General features: G+C 32.5%; 2 long non-coding RNA genes across 5 annotated transcripts; both read left to right on the top strand.

Moving 5' to 3' along the window:
* The first annotated feature begins 9787 nt into the window (after positions 1-9787).
* On the top strand, positions 9788-12657 carry LOC127724151 (uncharacterized). 3 transcript variants are annotated; one of them, XR_007992369.1, is made up of 4 exons: positions 9788-9898; positions 10264-10310; positions 11470-11548; positions 12032-12657. It is a non-coding gene; the product is annotated as an uncharacterized LOC127724151 (long non-coding RNA). The 3 variants fall into 3 exon arrangements; XR_007992368.1 differs by lacking the exon at positions 10264-10310; XR_007992367.1 differs by lacking the exon at positions 9788-9898 and having other exon boundaries at positions 10131-10310.
* Positions 12658-15512: 2855 nt separating this feature from the next.
* Positions 15513-17852, top strand: LOC127724152 (uncharacterized). Of its 2 annotated transcripts, none has more exons than XR_007992370.1 (3): positions 15513-15577; positions 16810-16976; positions 17654-17852. It is a non-coding gene; the product is annotated as an uncharacterized LOC127724152 (long non-coding RNA). The 2 variants fall into 2 exon arrangements; XR_007992371.1 differs by lacking the exon at positions 15513-15577 and adding an exon at positions 15729-16021.
* Positions 17853-18165: the final 313 nt, after the last annotated feature.

Here is an 18165-nt window from a genome sequence, read left to right as displayed (position 1 = left end):
CCCCCCTCCCCCCACCCCTTTTCCTCTCTATTGTTCACTTATCAAGAATCAACAGTTCAACAAATCATTCCCTTCACCAAAAAAAGGGGCGATGCCTTAATTCGTGCCCTGGTTTTGTATGATATTTTTGTTGCAAGTCGTTAAGCAACAATGAATATTTCAAATTTAACCGCGTATACCTCTATGTAATGCTTCAGTAATTTCATAAAAATAGATGAACTATATAATATTAATGTGTGCACAAATTTTAATGTGACTCTTGTCATTATTGATAAACGGTATGCATTTTAGGAATAGACTAATTGTTACATTTGTACCGCATGCAATTAGCTTATATACAGGTTAGTTTTATTGTGACAGATATTGACACACATTTTGGACATATGGGCGATACAATTATTGCTCTTCAGAAAGGTAAACATTGTGTCGATCAATAGTTATGGAAGTATTCAGGCGGAAATAGTTATCAAAGGTACCAGGATTATAATTTAATAAGCCAGACGCGCGTTTCATCTACAAAAGACTCATCAGTGACGCTCAGATTAAATTAGTTATAAAGCCAAACAAGTACAAAGTTGAAGAGCATTGATGACCCAAAATCCAAAAAGTTGTGCCAAATACGGCTAAGGTAATCTATTCATGGGATAAGAAAATCCTTAGTTTTCCGAAAAATTCAAAGTATTGTAACAGGAAATTTTAAAAAAATGACCATATAATTGATATTCATGTCAACACCGAAGTGCTGACTACTAAGCTGGTGATACCCTCGGGGACGAAACGTCCACCAGCAGCGGCATCGACCCAGTAGTGTAAATAGTTATCAAAGGTACCAGGATTATAATTTAATACGCCAGACGCGCGTTTCATCTACATAAGACTCATCAGTGACGCTCAGATCAAAATAGTTATAAAGCCAAACTAGTACAAAGTTGAAACCCAGTTGAAATTAAACAAAAGAAATGGAACCCTTTGTTAGAAAAGATAAGAAAGGCCAAGTTGGTAAATTTGAATTATTTACATCTGTTTACATGGGCTTTAAAAGTTTAATGAATGTTCCTAATTTAGGATTTTATGCATCTCATGTATGTGTTTTACTTGAATTATTGTATGGAGCTTCGAGATATTTGTAAACTTTTAAACTATAGACAAATTTTCACAAAATAGATGATTGTGGTAGGTGCACATTCATGTAGATCGTTTTTGTGCATAAGCATACATTCCACCGAAAAAAAAAATCCAAAGAAAGATAAAAGAATAATTTTTTTATAGCATTAATTAGCATCTCTGTCTCCGGCGGCTTTTTTTTCGAAAAAAATCTCCAAAGTAGGCAATAATTTCATCGAAAAGAAAGTCGAGTACACCTTCTAATGTTTAGGCGTGTTTGTGTTGACTTCTGTCTTGAAAACGTATAAAATAAAAGTATTTGGTACATCATCTCGCTTCAGATTTTTATTATTTTTATATATTTGGGCTCTAGGTTGATACAATAACATTAAAAAATTTAAAGTGCTAAAAGATGAAATATATGGGTCAAGTAAAATACCTTTCAAATGAGTCATTAAAACGGAGTAGGTGTGTTCGAATAACATATTTTTACTAAAAGTAGTTGACGACATACTTTTCAGGTGGGTCTGTGTGTTATCTATGGTAATTAGTCTTCAATCTCTGAAAATCTTAAGTCTGCCCTCCTCGATATATTTGATTAGAATTTTTTTGAATATTTTTGAACTTTCGAAAATTTCCTCTGACAACCGATCAGACAATAGTTATAAGTTTACCAAATGCATAAAAGTACATTAAATGATGCTCACTAGCTAGTACATACATTTGCCTTTTAAAATACAACTGGCATATGAGGATCGTAATGACGCTATGTGGATAAATTTTACGGTTTTCAAGAGCTAAATTGACAGCGCGTCATCACTACAATGGCTTCCATTTTTACGATTATAAAAATTAGATGTCGAAATGGGGAGATAATTTTGACGAAGTAGAATCCTGACTGTATTACGATTGTTAAAGTGACCTCTATTATATTTAGAACATAGACTTTTATAACTTAACAGCACCACAATATTTGCTAAGTTAATTAGTGTGTGTTTGTCTGTCTGTGTGTGTGTGTGTGCGTGATATATATGTATACATATGATGTGCTTCAATTGTATTATGTATTCAACAGGAAATTTCCAATCCTCATTTTAATGCTATAAGCCGTTTTTCGGAAATACGAAATGAAAGCGGGAGCGCAAACAATGTTATGTTACTTGATTTCATTTCGTATAAATTTCTTTAAAAAAGCCGCATTCAGTTCAAATATTTACACATCTTCGAAATAAAAACATATTAGATTTGAATTTGAAAATGAAAGTATAATTATCTTTAAACACAATAATTGGACAGAAATTGTTGGGTAAGATAATGTGTCTAAGTACCCCCGCAAAAAATATTCAAACTCGATAGCATCTGATATCCAGTACAGTAACGGACCATTTACAGACCTATAGTATAGGTTGCACTTCTGTAAATAGAGACAATGCAATGTTCTATAGGAACTCCTTACAGCTTAAACTGTGCCACTTTTACTATGAAGTTTCGTAAAAAATTTATATCCTAGCATGGAAAGTACTTATGCACTACTATTTTTTTAAAGGTCAAAACATAGGGCTGTGCGGCATATATGCGGCCTCGAATTTCTAAGAGTCAAAACTTATACTAAAATTCTGTACTATCCCTCCCTTCACTTTTGGTCTTCCTAAGAATATAATTTGGCCGCAATCCATGTGCATTTATACTGGTAAAATTTCCAAGTTGTGTCTCTTTGAGATGAAACAGAGAGATCATATCTGGGAACCAGAAGGTAGACAAAACAAAATATCTATGAATATTTCATATCTCCCCAAAAGAGGGGTGGTTTTGTGAAACAGTTGTGTATTTACAAAGTGCAACCTATAAATGCATCTGTATTGTGAACTTATTTGTTTATTTGATTGAAATCGTAGAATATGAAATACACTTATTACTATTTTCGATTGTGGGATGTAATAATTTTTTCAGCCGTCGATGATCCGTGTCTAGATTAATTTATAAGTAAAAGTGTTCGGCAATATGATGACCAAAAATATCCGTACCTCGAATTCGTTTAATTTAGATTGCGCATGTTGCACAGTAAGAAGTGTTCGGAAAGACAAATATATATATATATATCCGGATATGGTGTACAAATTTTTGCACCTCATGGTTGTGGTATAACATCTTTTCCACAAGTTTATTTTTTTCTGTTTTGTATTAAATTACTATTAAGATCATTTTGTTACATCTGTGATCAATTTATTTGGCAATCGCCAATGGCAGTCAGCAGGGTTTAAGAACATCCGTTGTTCGACCTGTTAGTCAAATGCGTTTTGTTAAAATATACTTTTTCACTTTTTGGTCTTTTGGAAAATGTTGTTTGTGCTGTATTTAGACCCCTTTAACAAGAAATTTGTTTTACATGCACACGTATAAAAATTGCAGTTTTTATCCAACGCAATCATAGGTTTGAACGTTGTTTTCAATTTAGACTTGTTTATATTTTTTCGTTTGGGCTTGTATTATATATTCCTTCGGGTTCATATGATCCGTTCATCCTATTTCGACTCTTTAAAATTCAAGAGTCTATCCTAAATTGAGGTAAATTATATGGCCTTCCAAATACCGTTTCGATCCCTAACATCACTGAAGAGACATTAATTGTCGAAATCCGGATATGGTGTACAAATTTTTGCACCTCATGGTTGTGGTATAACATCTTTTCCACAAGTTTATTTTTTTCTGTTTTGTAATAAATTACTATTAAGATCATTTTGTTACATCTGTGATCAATTTATTTGGCAATCGCCAATGGCAGTCAGCAGGGTTTAAGAACATCCGTTGTTCGACCTGTTAGTCAAATGCGTTTTGTTAAAATATACTTTTTCACTTTTTTGGTCTTTTGGAAAATGTTGTTTGTGCTGTATTTAGACCCCTTTAACAAGAAATTTGTTTTACATGCATACGTGTAAAAATTGCGGTTTTTATCCAACGCAATCATAGGTTTGAACGTTGTTTTCAATTTAGACTTGTTTATATTTTTTCGTTTGGGCTTGTATTATATTTTCCTTCGGGTTCATATGATCCGTTCATCCTATTTCGACTCTTTAAAATTCAAGAGTCTATCCTAAATTGAGGTAAATTATATGGCCTTCCAAATACCGTTTCGATCCCTAACATCACTGAAGAGACATTAATTGTCGAAATCCGGATATGGTGTACAAATTTTTGCACCTCATGGTTGTGGTATAACATCTTTTCCACAAGTTTATTTTTTTCTGTTTTGTATTAAATTACTATTAAGATCATTTTGTTACATCTGTGATCAATTTATTTGGCAATCGCCAATGGCAGTCAGCAGGGTTTAAGAACATCCGTTGTTCGACCTGTTAGTCAAATGCGTTTTGTTAAAATATACTTTTTCACTTTTTTGGTCTTTTGGAAAATGTTGTTTGTGCTGTATTTAGACCCCTTTAACAAGAAATTTGTTTTACATGCACACGTATAAAAATTGCGGTTTTTATCCAACGCAATCATAGGTTTGAACGTTGTTTTCAATTTAGACTTGTTTATATTTTTTCGTTTGGGCTTGTATTATATTTTCCTTCGGGTTCATATGATCCGTTCATCCTATTTCGACTCTTTAAAATTCAAGAGTCTATCCTAAATTGAGGTAAATTATATGGCCTTCCAAATACCGTTTCGATCCCTAACATCACTGAAGAGACATTAATTGTCGAAATCCGGATATGGTGTACAAATTTTTGCACCTCATGGTTGTGGTATAACATCTTTTCCACAAGTTTATTTTTTTCTGTTTTGTAATAAATTACTATTAAGATCATTTTGTTACATCTGTGATCAATTTATTTGGCAATCGCCAATGGCAGTCAGCAGGGTTTAAGAACATCCGTTGTTCGACCTGTTAGTCAAATGCGTTTTGTTAAAATATACTTTTTCACTTTTTTGGTCTTTTGGAAAATGTTGTTTGTGCTGTATTTAGACCCCTTTAACAAGAAATTTGTTTTACATGCATACGTATAAAAATTGCGGTTTTTATCCAACGCAATCATAGGTTTGAACGTTGTTTTCAATTTAGACTTGTTTATATTTTTTCGTTTGGGCTTGTATTATATTTTCCTTCGGGTTCATATGATCCGTTCATCCTATTTCGACTCTTTAAAATTCAAGAGTCTATCCTAAATTGAGGTAAATTATATGGCCTTCCAAATACCGTTTCGATCCCTAACATCACTGAAGAGACATTAATTGTCGAAATCCGGATATGGTGTACAAATTTTTGCACCTCATGGTTGTGGTATAACATCTTTTCCACAAGTTTTTTTTTCTGTTTTGTATTAAATTACTATTAAGATCATTTTGTTACATCTGTGATCAATTTATTTGGCAATCGCCAATGGCAGTCAGCAGGGTTTAAGAACATCCGTTGTTCGACCTGTTAGTCAAATGCGTTTTGTTAAAATATACTTTTTCACTTTTTTGGTCTTTTGGAAAATGTTGTTTGTGCTGTATTTAGACCCCTTTAACAAGAAATTTGTTTTACATGCACACGTATAAAAATTGCGGTTTTTATCCAACGCAATAATAGGTTTGAATGTTGTTTTCAATTTAGACTTGTTTATATTTTTTCGTTTGGGCTTGTATTATATTTTCCTTCGGGTTCATATGATCCGTTCATCCTATTTCGACTCTTTAAAATTCAAGAGTCTATCCTAAATTGAGGTAAATTATATGGCCTTCCAAATACCGTTTCGATCCCTAACATCACTGAAGAGACATTAATTGTCGAAATCCGGATATGGTGTACAAATTTTTGCACCTCATGGTTGTGGTATAACATCTTTTCCACAAGTTTATTTTTTTCTGTTTTGTATTAAATTACTATTAAGATCATTTTGTTACATCTGTGATCAATTTATTTGGTAATCGCCAATGGCAGTCAGCAGGGTTTAAGAACATCCGTTGTTCGACCTGTTAGTCAAATGCGTTTTGTTAAAATATACTTTTTCACTTTTTTGGTCTTTTGGAAAATGTTGTTTGTGCTGTATTTAGACCCCTTTAACAAGAAATTTGTTTTACATGCACACGTATAAAAATTGCGGTTTTTATCCAACGCAATCATAGGTTTGAACGTTGTTTTCAATTTAGACTTGTTTATATTTTTTCGTTTGGGCTTGTATTATATTTTCCTTCGGGTTCATATGATCCGTTCATCCTATTTCGACTCTTTAAAATTCAAGAGTCTATCCTAAATTGAGGTAAATTATATGGCCTTCCAAATACCGTTTCGATCCCTAACATCTCTGAAGAGACATTAATTGTCGAAATCCGGATATGGTGTACAAATTTTTGCACCTCATGGTTGTGGTATAACATCTTTTCCACAAGTTTATTTTTTTCTGTTTTGTAATAAATTACTATTAAGATCATTTTGTTACATCTGTGATCAATTTATTTGGCAATCGCCAATGGCAGTCAGCAGGGTTTAAGAACATCCGTTGTTCGACCTGCTAGTCAAATGCGTTTTGTTAAAATATACTATTTCACTTTTTTGGTCTTTTGGAAAATGTTGTTTGTGCTGTATTTAGACCCCTTTAAAAAGAAATTTGTTTTACATGCACACGTATAAAAATTGCGGTTTTTATCCAACGCAATCATAGGTTTGAACGTTGTTTTCAATTTAGACTTGTTTATATTTTTTCGTTTGGGCTTGTATTATATTTTCCTTCGGGTTCATATGATCCGTTCATCCTATTTCGACTCTTTAAAATTCATTGACAAGAGTCTATCCTAAATCGAGGTAAATTATATGGCCTTCCAAATACCGTTTCGATCCCTAACATCACTGAAGAGACATTAATTGTCGAAATCCGGATATGGTGTACAAATTTTTGCACCTCATGGTTGTGGTATAACATCTTTTCCACAAGTTTATTTTTTTCTGTTTTGTATTAAATTACTATTAAGATCATTTTGTTACATCTGTGATCAATTTATTTGGTAATCGCCAATGGCAGTCAGCAGGGTTTAAGAACATCCGTTGTTCGACCTGTTAGTCAAATGCGTTTTGTTAAAATATACTTTTTCACTTTTTTGGTCTTTTGGAAAATGTTGTTTGTGCTGTATTTAGACCCCTTTAACAAGAAATTTGTTTTACATGCACACGTATAAAAATTGCGGTTTTTATCCAACGCAATCATAGGTTTGAACGTTGTTTTCAATTTAGACTTGTTTATATTTTTTCGTTTGGGCTTGTATTATATTTTCCTTCGGGTTCATATGATCCGTTCATCCTATTTCGACTCTTTAAAATTCAAGAGTCTATCCTAAATTGAGGTAAATTATATGGCCTTCCAAATACCGTTTCGATCCCTAACATCACTGAAGAGACATTAATTGTCGAAATCCGGATATGGTGTACAAATTTTTGCACCTCATGGTTGTGGTATAACATCTTTTCCACAAGTTTATTTTTTTCTGTTTTGTAATAAATTACTATTAAGATCATTTTGTTACATCTGTGATCAATTTATTTTGCAATCGCCAATGGCAGTCAGCAGGGTTTAAGAACATCCGTTGTTCGACCTGTTAGTCAAATGCGTTTTGTTAAAATATACTTTTTCACTTTTTTGGTCTTTTGGAAAATGTTGTTTGTGCTGTATTTAGACCCCTTTAAAAAGAAATTTGTTTTACATGCACACGTATAAAAATTGCGGTTTTTATCCAACGCAATCATAGGTTTGAACGTTGTTTTCAATTTAGACTTGTTTATATTTTTTCGTTTGGGCTTGTATTATATTTTCCTTCGGGTTCATATGATCCGTTCATCCTATTTCGACTCTTTAAAATTCATTGACAAGAGTCTATCCTAAATCGAGGTAAATTATATGGCCTTCCAAATACCGTTTCGATCCCTAACATCACTGAAGAGACATTAATTGTCGAAATCCGGATATGGTGTACAAATTTTTGCACCTCATGGTTGTGGTATAACATCTTTTCCACAAGTTTATTTTTTTCTGTTTTGTATTAAATTACTATTAAGATCATTTTGTTACATCTGTGATCAATTTATTTGGCAATCGCCAATGGCAGTCAGCAGGGTTTAAGAACATCCGTTGTTCGACCTGTTAGTCAAATGCGTTTTGTTAAAATATACTTTTTCACTTTTTTGGTCTTTTGGAAAATGTTGTTTGTGCTGTATTTAGACCCCTTTAACAAGAAATTTGTTTTACATGCACACGTATAAAAATTGCGGTTTTTATCCAACGCAATCATAGATTTGAACGTTGTTTTCAATTTAGACTTATTTATATATATATATATATATATATCCATGTACTGATTCTATAATTTCTTGAGAAAAGAAATCAGGAGGGAAGTGAAAAAAACATTTCAAGGTTTTATTAAAAATTGTTGGGAAAACAATAAAATACGACACTGAGTTTTGAAAAAAAAGTTTATGATTTTTCTTAATTTTTTTTTAATAAAGATAGAAACAATTTTTTGTCCCGAGAAAAAAAAACATTGCCCCCTTTTTAGCCACACCGACACACGCCGATGAATGAAGAATTCCAAGTAGGGTCATAAGGTCACGTTTTAAAACTTTTTCAGTCGCCCAGTCTCAAAAAGCAATTTTGACTGGCATTGTTTTTAGTCGAATTATATTTTTGCAGGTCATGTTGCAAAGTGGCAGGTCGGATTTGACAATGTTGACAACGGTCCTAAAAAATATCCGAAAAAACATTGAATCAAACGATATGAACCTATATACGCAGTTTTATATTATAAGACTAACACACACCAGTGTGCTAACTGTGCTGGGTGAGGTGCTGTAACTTGATATACATGTATCATTAAGTTACAGTACTGTTAGGATTTGCCTGCCTTTTTACAGGGACTTTCTATACTAACTGTTAGTATAGACTGTCCCTGGCTTGAAAGTATGGTTCTCTGCTCATCAACGGGTGCGTGATTAGCAAATCAAATATCTTGTAGCAGTAAAATACCTCGGGGGGAAGGGGGAGGGGGGGGGGGGGGCACTTCAATACTTAATTGATAGGGGGTGTCGCTGGGGTTGTCACAGTGTTACCCCACCCTATTCATATAATTTATATCTTAAAAATGCATACCTTTACATATATTGCGTGGGTAAAATTGTAGTAACCTTTTCCCATATTGGTTGGTTTTCGTGGGGTGTGTTGGAAAAGTGGAATATTTAAGGCTAAGATTCTGTATGTAATGTTTACTAAGGCGAGACTTTCGGCTGTGAAAAACTTGAATGACAGGGCTTTTCATATAAAAGAAATTGGAACTTTATCGACCTTATCATATATTTCTGATAGTTTTTCCCACCTATTCCCATATTTTCAAGCTGGAAAAAGTTACCTATTCCAGCGGCACGTCCTATCACCTTGTATATAGGAAGTGTCCCCCCCCCACAAAATACACAAATGTATAATACCTTAATTCAGGAGTCTGTCTTTACCGTAAATAACTTCGAGATTAATATGTAAGTTTACTTTGCTAATCGATGTTCCTGTAATTCAGATTTAAATTTATTTGTGAGACCCCCGTCACTATTTATATTCACACAAAGAAAGGGGTTCTCCGTTACTGGGAAAATCTTATCTGATTCAAGATCAATTTATCGGTTACACTCCCCTATCACCAGTGATTCTTTGTTGTTAGCTGCAGTAAGGGGAAACAACTCCTTACTATAATGCAACCGCCATGTTTATGCGGGGAAGACCGAGTTTTGTGTTTACAAAAAGGTTGATTTAGCGGATCGTATACATCAGAATGACACGTAAGTCTGCTACATAATATTACATAACATGAACTTGCGATCTATCTATATGACAATAATAATCGCACTGTAAAAACTATTGTAACCAGACGACCAAAAAGTTGTGCTATTGAAAATTATTGAAACGAAATCGCAAGATACTTGCGATTTCAACTTTTTTCAAGAAAATGAAATAAAAAGATAAAATTTTCTATTTTTTGACATATTATCCATTACAAATTGTGTATAAAGTTCTACTACTCGATGTTGAATGACAAAAATAAAATCAATCAACAAAATAACGAGTTTGCAGTTGCATGTTGACATTGTTGTTGTTCTATTGATATGCTAATCAAACACCACCTCACAAATTGTTTACTTCACAGTCATGACGAAACATAGAAATAGTTCCTACTTTAAGTGTTGGCAGAATGTAAGTGAATAATACCCTAGATTTTATTATATAATTTACATTGCTTGATATAGTCATGTATATTTTTTACAAAAATGTACCATGTTGTACTGTTGTATACTCTCAGTTATTGTTTAATTGTCAGGTCAATATTAAATCTTTGCACATGGTAAGCATTTTGCCCCTTTCATAAAGGCAACCAAAGTGATTAACTTCAGTGCGGATCCAGAACTTTTTATAAGGGGGGCCCACTGACTGATCCAAGCCCCCTACCCCCCTTGATCCGCCTGTGAACTTTTAAGTATATTTACTCATATTTTTTTTTAATCCATGATCATGACCATAAAAAAAACCCAAAAGACTGGACAGCTTTGTTTGAAATAATATACAGTTTGTATATAGATATCAGAAGATGTGGTATGAGTGCCAATGAGACAATATGTCTCATTATATGAAAAGTGTGTCTCATACATGTCATAGTCATTTAAGTAAAGTGTAGCAAAGTAATCTTTATTTAAAGTCGGTTGCATATATAAATATTAATAACAAGGAACATGAGCTCTTAATTAGAGCTCTTTAAGGATTATGTACCCTTTTGTTGTTTCAATGCTAAACATGGAAATTTTAATGAAAATCCAGCCATTCCCTTGTACTCTAATATTTGACCATTCTATGCTTGATAGATAGAGCATTATTGCATGCAGTGCTAGCAATGATTTCCTTAGGACAAGTTTATTAATCAAAATATTGGTTAGAACAAATATAAATATGGACCAATTCAAGTACACCTTCTAGGGTGCACTTGACTTTAGTGACTCAGCACAAGGTTTTTTAGAATGTAAAGGTTATTTAGGCCTTTTTGTAAATAACAAACGCTAGCACATCATGGACAAACAAGTGAGTTATCTATGTTATAAATTTTATAACGAAAATCTCAGTATAAAGTCTGTGAATTTCTTCAAAAATCTTATATGCTTTTTGTGCCACATTATCCCTATTTTCTATTTAATGCAATGAAACAATAAATAAAGTATAGCTTTGAAAGGAGTTTCCCCTTGGTTCCTGTTTATGTGCAAAAAATGGCACATTTCTTATATTCATTATCTTTGCTGTTTTGATATAATTGCACTTTGAAAATTTCAATTTTTGTTTTCACACCTTTAAATTTTGGTTGTTGCAGATGCTGATCTGATTGCAGAGGTATGTGGAATGGAAAGAAAGAGATACATGTACATACAGAGACTGTTTGAATTTAAGGTGTAAGTACATGTACATGTATGATATAATTATTAGAAATGATGTATCAGCTTATCAGTGAATGTACAAACATTTATAAGAGTTCTATATTTCAGTTAAGAAAAACAATTTTTTGTCATTCGAGTATATAAGCAAGGCAAATGGACTTGTTAATGTTTGTCAATAGTACATTACTCATCTAACATACTTCTAGAAAATATAATTTTAATGGACTGTTTTCCTCTGTTGTATACACAATTGAATGAATCAGCAGTAACAATAAGACAATTTTATCTTCAGAGGTGGATTTAGAAAGGGGGCAGCGGGCCGCCAACCATTTGGTGGGGAAAATTTGGTTGATTATATAGAGAATCACTGAAACATGACTGGGTCCCCTCTTATGAAAATGTATGGATCTGCCACTGATCTTTATATAATTACATGCCAATTTTGTTTATTCTTTATTTATATTATCAAAATATCCATATGACTCTTCTCTATTTCAGGTAAAAATGAGCTACATGTACCAGAAAAGATATTGAAAATTTAAAAACTGTTTTAACAAGAGCATCATAAAATATAAAAAAAAAAGAACAATACCAGGTCTGGACCTTTGTGACTGCATGCAATTAATTCTAAAGTACCAGGAAACAAGATGTAGCTGCACAGCAGACATGGCAGATCTTAAAATTGCTAATAGGCATCAACTCAACATTTTCAAGCTGCATTTAAAAGGAAAAGCATTCCTTTTCATAGAATCCAAGATTTTTTTAACCAAGTCAAGTGGTTATTAGACCTGTTATCATGAAAATACTAACATATATATTAGTATTAACAGTCACATGTAATATCCCAAATATAAGAACTATTTGGTATGTGTGACTATCTTTCTTCCCATGTCATGTTACATGTATGCTCAGAATATTTTAATGTCTCAAGGATATGAAATGGATAAATGATATATTGTCAACCATTTAAATAAAACAGACAGGCTCACATATAAATTAACTGTCTATGTGAAAGTTCAAGTTGACTAAAATTGTCTAGAATTAAAAAAACATATATCCAAAAGTACAGAATTGCCTTTCTCAGAAATTTTGTATGTTTAATAGAATGATACTTGTAGCTTCTATTTTCTTGGATCTGTATCAATATAAAATAGGGAGATGTGGTATGATCGCCAATGCGACAACTTTCCACCAGAGACCAAAGTAAGTGTTAGAAAATACAGGTATGTATGGCATTGTGTAGCAATCTATGAAAGACACAAAGATTACAAAGTGTAAAATAATCCGACAAGATAACCAACCATCAAGGCTTCCTCTGGTCTCCTCTTAAACCAGCCAACTCACTGAAACTAAATATAACAGCCAATTACAGTCATATTCACAATAGGTACTATTTTGGGTCAACAGAGAATTCAAAATAGCCACCAAAGGCAATGAAAATTAGAATGAGAACTCAATAGGATATTGACTTTGATTATTTTCAACTAGGTTTAATATAAATGGTCCCAGTTTTCATGAACAAATGAAATGGAATCAAATGATCCAGGAATATTCAGTCTGTCCAACACTTTTGAAAATTTGTTTTCGGTGCTTTTAATCACAATATGTTATGTTCAAGCAGAGACATACTACATGAAAAAGTAGTTAGCTGGTTGTTTTGAGGGATTGAATTCTGTTCTTGGAACAAAAACATAAAAAAAGAATGACACGAAATAAAGTAAATGGGGAATCCAGTTTTTCAAACTATGTACATACAGTTTGTATTTGAGTTTTCGACTTAGTGGTTTAAGTTTTAATAGTGCTCCTTATGCCGCAGTCACACAAGGCCACGATCGCACTACGATCTCTGAAAAAAAATGCAAATTTTGACGATCGTAGTGCGATCGTGAAGATCGCAGTAAGGTTGTGGTGAGGTCTTCATGATCGTGATGAGCGTGGCCAACTTTGAACATGTTCAAAACAATCGTGGTGCGGTCGTGCCGAAATCAGGTCGTAGTAGAAGCGTAGCGAGAGCGCAGTAAGGTCGTGCTAAGATCGCTGTACCATCGTAGCGAGAGCGTAGCGTAAGCGCGAATCTAGTTAGATGTATTTCTGTTTGATTCCATCTGATGAGTTGATGCCTATTTTAACTGCTTTTTATGGTTTTTTCTTATATTGGAATATTCTACCATAGCCCTGCTAACATGCATGTTTAACCCCTCATTATGTATGAGCCTGTCCCAAGTCAGGAGCCTGTAATTCAGTGGTTTTCGTTAGTTGCTGTGTTACATATTTGTTTTTCGTTCATTAATTTGTACATAAATTAGACCGTTAGTTTTCTCGTTTTAATTGTTTTGCATTTGTCATTTCGGGGCCTTTTATAGCTGACTATATTCGGTGTGAGCCAATGCTCCGTGTTGAAGGCCGTACCTTGACCTATAATGGTTTACTTTCATAAATTGTAACTTGGACGGAGAGTTGTCTCATTGCCACTCATACCACATCTTCCTATATCTATATATGTATTTACGGCTTTGCTCATTGTTGAATGCCGTACGGTAACCTATAGTTGTTAATTTCTATGTCATCTGTCTCTTGTGGAGAGTTGTCTCATTGGCAATCATTCCACATCTTCTTTTTGTCAAGACTGCGAATTTTGTCGCAAAAGCGAGACATAGCGATCCTACATTGCGGCGTCCACAAATATTCACTCTGTGGTTACAGTTTTTAAAATTTTAATAACTTTCTGAAACTATCATCGATTTCTACCAAACTTTGAAGGAAGTTTGTTTATGATTATAAGATAGTATCCAGAAGTAAATTTTGTAAAAAAAATCCTGTTTATCCGTATTTACTTATAAATGGACTTATTTTTTCTGCCAGTTAGCATTACATTGACTGGGTGTTAAAAGTTTTTAAAACTTGGATAGAAGCTTGTTTATGATCAAAAGCTAGTATCTACTGTTTTTCCGTATATTACTTATAAATGGACTTAGTTTTCTTCCAGTTAACATTACATACAGTCTGCAGTTAAAGTTTTAAAAACATTTATTAGATTCAAACCATCCTGGATTTTAACCACACTTCAGTTGGACAGAATCAAAAGATAGTATCTAGAGGAAAAAAATCAATAATTTTCCCCATTTTTTGTTGAGCCTGCTACTATAACACTTTTACAACAAAAGTAGGCGAGACACTGGGTTCCGCGGAACCCTTACGATTTTTTTCTATAAACTCTTTAATATATTTTAATGATAAGATGAAAAGAAAAGAAAAAGTCACAATAATGTTTATTTATGTACATATTATATGATTTCACATTGACAAATACATTGGTCCTAAAATATTCTGTTGTCTAAGTGCTGTCATAAGCAAGCCGCTTTTGTTGTAAATAGATAAATAGTTCATCCTTTTATTAATAGAAGAATAGTCTATATTAAAAATAAAAAATGAAATAATCATCACTGACTCAAGAGTAACAGAAATTAAGAACTATCGAACAGTTGAAATACAACAACCTGGTGACACGTTTCATGAAAGGAGCATTGCAGTTAGAATGCAAATTACCTGTGAGTGTCATCAAATCGTTAATATTGTACAAAAATATGTGCACAACGGAAACAAATAAATTTAAAGTCTTTTTTTTAAATGTTGCCATTTTATAATCATATATACCTATTATGGTCCCTATTTAAACATGTGCATGGCTGTAATTAATACGCGTTAGTTTGTAAACAAAACTGTATTGACCTTTTAATTTTAGAATAATAGAGTTCAAATATATCAATATTCATGTTATAACTTATTGTCATTTTGACGTAAATGTTTTTAAACCAATGGCAAGATACGATTTATTTTTCAATAATCTCTGATATTTACTCAATTGATATGGTAAAGTACCAACAGGTTCGAATAAGATCTTCCCAGCATATTATCATTAGTTTCCCTCCCCCTTACTTATATTCCCCTGTTAGCTGACATTCTGTAAAGGGAAAACGGTACTATCAGGCCTACCTAACTTCCGGATAGACGCCATATTGGAAAAAACCGGTCATAGTCAAAGAGGTAAGTGGTCAATTTGAAAGTCTGAATTTAGAAAATCGAGCAACCCAATTTTATATTTGATTAGTGTTTATGGTACTCTGAGTTGAAAATTTTGATGTTATCATATTTTGATAATTGAAATTTCTTAGGTTCTTTAGAAAAACTGCAATGTTTCTAAAAATGATGCGAAAACACATGTCTGGTAAAACCAAGTCTTGGTTTTATGAATTTTTGACAATTGTTCCTTTTTGGATAAGATATTTCTTAAAACTTAAGGTCCGATAAAACTTTAATAGGTTTTCGAATGTTTATATGACAACATCATTGCAGATCGGGTGCAAATTATGCATTTTGACGCACATGTTATGCCTCTTCATTGTTATTCAAATGAGCGACCATAATATAACCAGTTGTTTGTGTACTTCAACACATGATGTATCATTGAAAACGTGTAGGAATTGTATGGTATGAATATTTCAATATATCTGTTTAATTACTACATTAGGAAAAATGACATGATTTTACATGTAAATAATAAACTACATACATCTTGTATCAAGGGTCTGTACATGTATGTTTGTCTTTAAATTTTATTTAAATAGTAGCCTCAACAGTGATATTGTTTAAATACATGTAAATTTTATTAACTTATTAATATATTGAAAACAATATAGTAGAAAAAAGAAACACCTAGAAGACATCAAAAGGACATGTAAAACCTAAGTCAAACAAAATCTACAACACAATAAGACAAAAAAGACAAATGAATGATGTAAAGACAAACAAATTTTTGAAACACTACATAGAATCATTAAGTTATAATTATCTGCGGAACCGTAGCTCTATAATATAATAGCCATATCCATATTATATCCATAATATGATAGCCATATTTATATCTATATCTTTGATAGAACCATTTAGATAAACTGTATGAGTTTGATCTAAGAAGAGTAAGCATATATCTTGTTCACCATCATGTAAAATATGTGGAATTAACATTTCTAATTGAAAGTAAAAAAGTCTCACTATGGTATAACTATAAACTAGTTAATATATAGTGTTGGTTTTTTTTATATCTGTATTTGCATATAATGATTTACCATTGCAAAACAATATCCATCATTCATGAAATTATATCACTCTAGATATGTGTCCTATAGCTAGCCTACAATATTTTATTTTTGCTTTGAATGATCCAGTACTAGTTATGTTCATATTGAATTTCATATTATGTCTTCATATAATTTCAGTCAATGGAAATACATGGAATCCAACATCCTAGCTGCTTTTGCAATTTTTCATACAGACTGTGAAAACAGTTACTATAGAGTATAGTGTTCTTTAAAACGTTGTACATGTTGTAGTGTTGTAACAAATTACTTTTCATCAACTATATGTACAAAAATGAATGAAGAAGGTAAGATATTAAAGTTATACTCAAATAGTTATTTTTACTTGTGAGAAAAGTTGCATGTAATATTTCATGGAAAATATTCTTTCTTCTTCCTGTTATTGACTTACAAATGTAACTCTGTCTCAAATGAATTGGAAGTTAAAAGATTTAAGAATACAAACAAGTGCACATGTACATAAACAAACATTAAAATATTATTGTCTATAATTAACATTGCCAAGTTCTCTAAATATTTTTTATAGCCTACAGCTATTGACCATTTTTACAACACAGACTACAAATTGTGTGGTCTCAGTGAAATTCAGTCATGTATTTGCAGATTTTTCATACTTTCGTACATGTAGGTGTAATTAAGATTGACCCCCCCCCTCTTTTGTGGGAAAAAATTTCTTAGGTCAGTCAGCGGGCCCCCCTTACAAAAAGTTCTGGATCTGCCACTGAGCAGCTACATGTATACCAATATAAAATACCAGACAGTTTAAAATAAGAGAATAAAACAACCACAACCTGTTTAATAGTTTGCAATCAGGACTACAACATCATTGACCTTCTTGATTTTTGGGGTCCAGACTGACAGTGCTGCCACTTTTTAAGAACATACAATCATTGATTATTTCAATTCAAATTTTTAGGTTGAAATGCTTTTGTTTTTCACTAAATGTATAACATTATAATTTCAGGTTAGGATGGAAAACTGGTGAAGATGAAGGTTACAATTGTGATCTACATATTGATTAGTTTGAAGCAGATTTTGTTCTAAAGAGGGAAATAAATAAACAGTGTGTTTTATAAAGATGTTCAATTATTTACACAACAACAAAAATAATCATTGTATGAGAGATAAATGGATATAAGTGTAAATAAAGACACTTTATTTTCTTTTTCTATTCACACTTTTTAGTAAGTAGCTATAAATAGCTACATTACCACGCTCCAATTAGACTAATATTTTTTAAACCCTCTTTCCAAATTATTTGCAATCTTTTATAATTTTGTTCAATTTGGTGGTCCTGAGATATTGGTTAATGTATCCAGTGCTGGAAGTTTTTATACGACCACAACAAATTTTTACGGTCATATATTGGTATGATGTTGGCGTCGTTGTCGTCCGAAGATACATTGGTTTTAGCACAATAACTTTAGTTTGAGTGAATGGATCTCTATGAAATTTTACCATAAGGTTCAATACCAC

The sequence above is a fragment of the Mytilus californianus genome, unplaced genomic scaffold (genome assembly GCF_021869535.1).
Source record: "Mytilus californianus isolate M0D057914Y unplaced genomic scaffold, xbMytCali1.0.p SCAF_14, whole genome shotgun sequence".
Taxonomy (NCBI): Eukaryota; Metazoa; Mollusca; class Bivalvia; order Mytilida; family Mytilidae; genus Mytilus; species Mytilus californianus.
This window is presented reverse-complemented; position numbering and strand designations above follow the sequence as displayed.